The sequence below is a fragment of the Helianthus annuus genome, chromosome 4, assembly GCF_002127325.2.
Source record: "Helianthus annuus cultivar XRQ/B chromosome 4, HanXRQr2.0-SUNRISE, whole genome shotgun sequence".
Taxonomy (NCBI): Eukaryota; Viridiplantae; Streptophyta; class Magnoliopsida; order Asterales; family Asteraceae; genus Helianthus; species Helianthus annuus.
In genome coordinates this window covers 151,121,426-151,128,912 of record NC_035436.2, presented here as the reverse complement: position 1 = coordinate 151,128,912, position 7,487 = coordinate 151,121,426, and the positions used below count along the sequence as shown (strand labels likewise).

At 36.5% G+C, this 7,487-nt stretch overlaps 1 long non-coding RNA gene across 1 annotated transcript; it reads left to right on the top strand.

Moving 5' to 3' along the window:
* LOC110934830 lies at positions 1–1,557 on the top strand. The gene is made up of 3 exons (XR_002588662.2): positions 1–135; positions 651–718; positions 1,523–1,557. It is a non-coding gene; the product is annotated as an uncharacterized LOC110934830 (long non-coding RNA).
* The last annotated feature ends 5,930 nt before the right edge of the window (positions 1,558–7,487 follow it).

The window sequence follows — 7,487 nt, the reverse complement described above, 5'->3', positions numbered from 1 at the left end:
ACAGAAGCAAGAAAGGGGCGACCCCCATTTTCCAAAACCCTAAAGTTCACAATTTCTTGCAATTGGAGGTTCAAATCCTAACCAAAACGAAATCCGAGCTTAGAATTGTGATCCTCATCGCAAGAGGATTAAGAGGTATGTAAAATTTTATGAGAATTCACTACTTGAAATCCTCATGAATTTAAGCAAATCTGAAATTTTGTTGATGCATGACAGTAATTAGTTAGATTAAAGATGATATAGTGTCTAGGAGTAAAACCTAGACAACTATATATGAAATCATGCTCCAATTCAGGAAAATTCCATGAATCCATGGATGTTAGGTTATGGGTTTTATATGTTGATGACGAACATTAGGATTTTGAGTGTAATCCTAGTATACATTTCATTATAGGAAGTAACTCATGTGATATTGATACTAAATGTATGCAAAAATTACTATTATAGTGAAATTTGATGTCGAATCATAAAGTCGTGAACTTGTTTATGAAGGTAGAAAAATCTGACCCGCTAGGTGTTTGTAGAAATGCCTAAGTGGGGATTTAAATGTGAAATTTGGATAAAAACGCAGATTTGATAATGGTCCATAATTATGTGATTGTGGTCATAAAAAGGAGTTCTAAACATGTTATAAAAACTGAATTTTCTAGGCAAAGAGTCCGGTTCATCTAGCGGACAAGCCGGAGGGAGTTCACGAGGAAAAGACGCACTCTAAAAGGTACGAAATTTATTGTTTCGTTACATTATACCTAATTGTTAGTTTATGTAATAAATTCTGAAACATGACAATCAAGATTACCAAAATGCCATGAAAATGATTAGTGACCTAAACAAGCGAAATGGGTCAAAATGAGTGACAAACATGGATACATACATGCCCTGTATGGTGCTTAATTCAGCACCCAAACGGGTCAAAACAAGTTTTGTATTAAAAATGAAGCTAGACACCATCACTTAATTCTTGGATATAACCTTTGTGTAAGTCGTAATTTTGACATGCCATGATAGTTGTAAAGTTTAAATTCCTTATATAGGAGTTGTGATATTGATTGATAATTGTGAATAGTTGCATAGATGACAAATACGAAAGTTTGGGTTTAATCATATATAGATCGATATGGGAGTGTTCCCTTTTGGGATAGCAAAAGTGATAACGGGTGATAGTCCTAAATTTGGGTAACTAGCCTTGGGTGGGTAATAAACCCGTTCAAGGTCATTTTGCTGTAAAATGGAACTTGAATGCTCAAGATCAATAAGCAAGAAAACAAGTGCAGGGCCCACCGTAAATTACGGTGACACCGTAATTTACGGTGGCTATTAAAATGTTACGGTGGGGATCTACTGATTTACGGTAGGTTCCCAGAATGCCCAGAACCCACCGTAATTTACGGTGACACCGTAAATTACGGTGGAGCCCAGTTTTGATGAAATTTTTACTTCTTGATTTGAATAAGTTATCGATCCTAATCCAAATACGTGAATTCCCATCGTTAATAACACTAATGCCTGTTTAAAACATTAGTTTTCAGGTACTCAAGTGAAGGATGATGATCAAGAAATCGATTGGAACCGAACACCTAACGTTACGCTTCCGCACTCGATCCATGTTTTGTTTTTATGTAAACACCAGTAGTTTATTTTGGAACATTGTTAGTAGGTTAAACAAGTAAATGTTTTATTAAATGGGTTTCGTATATTGAAAGTTTTGTAAAGACTACTTTTAGTATATTATGTAAAGCTTATTTGCTGTTAAAAACGGGTATTATAAACTGGGTCTTACAATAATCAATATAAACAAGCAACACCCATGTGACCAACTCTCAATCAACTACCAACCGACAACAGTTTGAAAGTTTAAAAAAAAAAGTTTAGTTTTAAATTTTAACTTTCAAAATTTGTTAACTTCAACCGTTTATGAAGATGTAATTGTTTCCTGGCTTACAATCAGGATTTTAGGTAGGATAGACTCGAGTTCCAACATCGGGCAATCAAAAAATAACTTAGAATTAAAATATTTTTGGCTTTTATAAAGTTTATATTAAAACACACCTAAAATATTTTTGGTATTTTTGAATATTTCAAAAGTAAAGATGGAAAGCACTAAATAATTATTTACCGACATTCTTTTTGCGAGTTTCGAGGGTAAGAGAATCATATCAGTGTACGGTCACGCCAAAACACTATAAACACTCTTGTTGTTCAATTAATTAACATTTAGATAAGCATCCTATAACGATTATCGGTATTGTTGTCCACTAAAGCTCAACTTATCAGATGTACTCGCAGTTAGGGGATATGTTAAGGTATGATTTATACTTACCGACTGTTGGATCGACGTGTGACCCAAACGAGTCAATCAGAAGAGTTATACATCTATTTCAAAGGCGGAATCAGAGAAATAGACTTGTAACAACTTGTTTTCCTCTAATTATCTTCTTATTATCGATTCCAATGCTTTTACAGATCAAATGACAAACGGGCAGCACCTAGGCTCTTAATCGGAAAAGTTCTCCAACTGAAACGAAATCACAGGTATTTATAGGGCTGCTAATTCCGCACGAAATTAACTCAAGCGGAATTACATGTTCATGCGAAATTACACTTCCAAGCGGAATTACCATTCCAAACGGAATTAGGTAATTTCGTGTGGAATTACATCTGAGTAATTTCGTATGGAATTACTAATTTCGTATGAAATGACATCCAGGTCATTTCATGCGAAATTACCCTAAAATACTATTTTCTCGATTTCTATGCCCTGAATTATCTTAACAAATACATGACTCGATACAAGACAAAGTTAACAGACATTTTTTGCACCAACAGACTCCCCCTTGGATGTTGACGAAGTCTTCAGATCGAGTCTTCAGTCTTGATCGGTCTTGACTATCTTTCCAAATTGATTTGACTTTGTAAAGCATCCTTTAATCTTCTATCTTCAAACTCCATTTTGAATGTTGTTTCAGAATCAAAACTCCCCCTTTCGATAAGTTGGGACTTGAGTTCTGGTTCAAACTTGACATTCTCTTTGCCATGGGGATTTCACTTCACTGCTATCACACTTTCAAACCTGTAACCTGCTTCTCAAAAATTTGACATTACAATCTATTCATACTAACCGTCTTTTTGTTGTTTATTAGTTTTAGAAATCCACTTAAGTATTCAGGTCCAAGTTAATGACCCTGATTACTTAATTAGTCTACCAAGTCCAACTTAATGACCTTGGTTGACCTGAGACAAAATACAACTGATTTTTGTTTAAATTTTCAAACAATGTCTAAAATTTACAAGTTTCAAATAATGAACTTGATTTGACTTATCATCTTTCAGGTTTTATTGTGATTAGCTCCAAACTCATCTTCCAGCTAGAATCTTCCTGCATCTGCTTCAAACTGTGAATCTGAAGATCAGCTTTCCACTTTGGTTTGTCGGAAAATAAAGCAGAAATGAAAAATCTTTTTGGATTTTTAATAAAGATTCTAAACTAGAAAGCTATAAAATCTTTTTGAGTTTTGGAATTTTAAGAGAAATGAAATGTAGTAAAAGTAAACAATTTATAAACATATTTTTGGTGAGCGTGTTAGGGAATCATATCAGCTATCAGACAAGCTACGAGTACCGTTAAGCTTTAATTTCATGTTCAGAATTAAACAATTCTCTTAGATTGTCGATATGCTGATCCTCTTAAATTTTCACACAAATTTCAATCTGTTTAGGATACGAATTAGGTGAATTAAGAACTTAAACTCATTTATGTGTCCCACCTCTTGAATATACTCCCGTATCCAGACAACTATATTCAGTCTTACAGGTGAATGCACACTAATGATATCTGTAATGGGGTGAATGCGAAACCATGAGAGCTCAGGTTAGAACTTCCGTTCAGCAGAGAGATGATGGTTCGAATTTAAGTGGGTCCCGTTTGGGGATCTTTTATTTCAACAGCACATGATTAGCATTTTTCAATGTTTCATAATTTTTTATGCTGAGGGTGAGCTTTAAGAACAAAGCATTGAAAAGCATTATACGAGGACTAGGCTATTGCTTCCGCAAAATCAGAAGTCCTGGTATAATACCCCAGATATCATCACGTACAAAGACCTAGTATGTCAAAAATAACATCTTTCAAACAAGATTTCAGGGGTTACCTATATATCCGAGAGATGTTCCCCACGAAATAAACAAGTGATGATTTTAGGTTTATATCCCGAACAAACCTACTAAATGTGTAAAAACCTACCGGCACATCATCAGCGAGACTGTTTAATGCTTTTAAGACTTTACATTTCTTTAGCGTACTGTAACTGTCTAACTGATGTACTATCATTTTCCCTTTTTACACAAGCTCTTTTTCAGTTTTCTATTATTTTTAGATTTTTGAAATATCTCATGTTTTTGTATTTTTGAATTTTTACTGTTTTTGTATTTTCTGAAAATAATTCTACTCTATACTCCCCCTAAATACCAAAACCAGTAAAAAATCGACAAACCATTGCAGATTGCTTCTCAACATCATCATCTACAGTGGTACCTTCATCAACGCCAATGATTCCATCCGACATCGATAAAAGCATCATACCGTTTAGTTTTAAAAGATATTTAAAACGTGTTTTATCAAATGCTTTGGTATGTAAATCAGCTTTTTGATTGTCAGTTTGGATTTTCTCAATTCGTATCAACTTCTTCTTGAAACAATCGCGAATGAAGTGATGATGAATCTCTATGTGTTTAGTTTTAGCGTGATGAATAGGATTTTTTGTGATGTTTATCGCTGCCTCATTATCAACAAAGATAGGGGTGTTAAGAAATTGCAAACCGTAGTCGCTCATCTGTTGCTGGATCCACAAGATCTAAGAGCAGCAACTGCTAGCAGATACATACTCCGCTTCACATGTGGACAAAGCTATAGAGGTCTGCTTCTTACATTGCCAGGTGACCAATCGTGGTCCGAAAAACTGACAACCCGCTGTTGTTGATTTAGCATTAACTTTACAGCATCCGAAATCAGAATCGGAATACCCTTCGAGCATGAAATCGCCTTCTCTTGGATACCACAACCCCAATGATGGAGTTCCTTTCAGGTAGCGTAATATCCGTTTCACAATCACCATATGCGAAGCTCTCAGGTTAGATTGAAATCTTGCTGCGAGGAAGGTAGGATACATGATATCGGGTCTTGAAGCAGTCAAATACATTAGCGATCCGATCATGGAACGATACATCGTTTCATCTACCTTCTCTCCGGTAAGATCAGGGTCTATCCCATGATTCGTCGCTAATGGGGTGGAAGCTGGAGTAGATCCTGACATCCCAAATTTCTCTAAGATATCATGAACATACTTCGTCTGATGTATGAAAATTCCCTCAGGCAGTTGATCAACTTGAAGTCCCAAGATGAATTTCATCTCACCCATCGATGACTTTTCGAATTTTTGCTTCATAACTTTTTCAAACTCTTTGCACAAATCTTCATTTGTTGACCCAAATATGATATCATCTACGTATATCTGAACGATCAGAAGATGTCCATCGACTTCTTTGGTGAATAGAGTGGCATCCACTTTTCCTCGGATGAAGCTGTTGGCTAGCAGGTGTTGAGACAATGTCTCGTACCAAGCTCTCGGGGCCTGGTGTAAACCATACAGCGCTTTATCCAGCAAATAAACCTTGTCTTTATGGATTGGTTCGGTGAAGCCCGGTGGCTGTCCGACATATACCTCCTCTTTTACCTTTCCATAGAGAAAAGCCGATTTAACATCTAGCTGATATACATTGAAATTTTACAAGATGCAAATGCTAGGAAGATTCTAATCGCTTCTAGTCTAGCAACTGGAGCATACACCTCTGTGAAATCTATACCCTCCTGCTGACTAAAGCCTTGGACTACGAGTCGAGCTTTATTGCGAATAATAACCCCTCGGTCGTCTCGTTTGCACTTAAATACCCATTTTGTGTTTATCTTCCTGTGACCATCAGGCAAATCTACCAATTTGCACACTCCTAACTTCTCAAACTGACTCAACTCTTCTTGCATAGCATTGACCCAAGAATCTTCAGTTAGCGCCTCTTTGTAAGTTCTCGGTTCGATCTGCGAAATAAAACAACTTAGTGAAAACTCAGTTTGTAAAGGTGCTACTGTAGAATAAAAACAAGTAAGGCCTTGGTCAATTTTACGTCTTGTGCGGATGCCTGATTGCAATTCTCCGATAATCAACTCGTCTGGATGGTATGAAAGAGTTCTTGGCATCATCTCGCCTGGAACATCTACCTCGCCTTCCAAATTTGTGATATTCCGGTTTATATCTTGTTCACTGACTGGATTTGTTTGACTTGAAATCTGGATCTGCTACCCCTCAGAATCTGAATCACCATGATCAGAAACTGGCCCATTATCAGATTCTAAATTCTCATTGACTGCCGTCTGATTATCAGGAGCATGTTCTTGTTCTGAAGATTGTTGAATATCATCATGTTCACCAGCATTGCTTGGACCAGCTTCATCATCATTTGAATTTTGTCGTGGTCGCCCAGAGTACTCAGCTGGAAATCTCTCCTGTGATGACTCGTACTCTCTCAGAATATCCAACTCATCAAAGAACTCCGTTTCTTCTTCTGTTTCTTCCTCCATGTCAAACGAATTCCACAAAGTATCTGTGACACCTGTGTCACTTCAACCATCAAACAAACGCCAAACCAATGAAATATTGTATTTCATACTTTGGACATATATAAATATGTGTATCGTTTGCACACATCAACTCTTGTTCGATTCCAAGCTCTAAATCGCTTTCTTGAGAATTATACGCAAACTGGTGCATAAAACGTACTCGGTTTAATGCGACAAATACTCCAGAACATCAACATATACTCAACTTACCTTAAATAACCCTTACATAACTTAGAAATAAGTTTTGAAGGCTTTGGTATGGCAAAAACAAGTTAATTCGCTTACAGGGACTAAACTTGACAAACTGCGAAAGTATGCCAATTCGAACTGTAACGAACATTCCGGAACATGTCCATAAGTTAAGCATACCATAAAAATCCTTTACATAGCTTAGAAATAGGCTTTGACGGGTTTGGTATGCTAAAACAAACTTTTGGATTATTCAGGGGCTAAAAATGTCAAAAAGTGCACAAGTTTGCACTTTCGCGCATAACTTACGTTCTGAATACATCCGGACATCCAAAAATTTATGTAAGCATCCTTATATTATGCCTTAGTGTATGGCATGAGAAAAATCCATTCGTCGCGCAATTTGGATCGTCTTTCGCGCTTATGCGCATTCCGTCGTAATTAACCGAACATCGTGACCGTACGGCCAAACGAACCGACATCCGAGATATTTTTGAGCATATTTTAAGTTCCCTATACTTTAACATCATTTTAGAGCTTTGAAATGGGGTTAACGGGGCTTAAACGTGTCAAAAATGCATCAAATACCAAGTTTTGGAGCTGCAGGGACCAAAACTGTAAATCTGCCAAA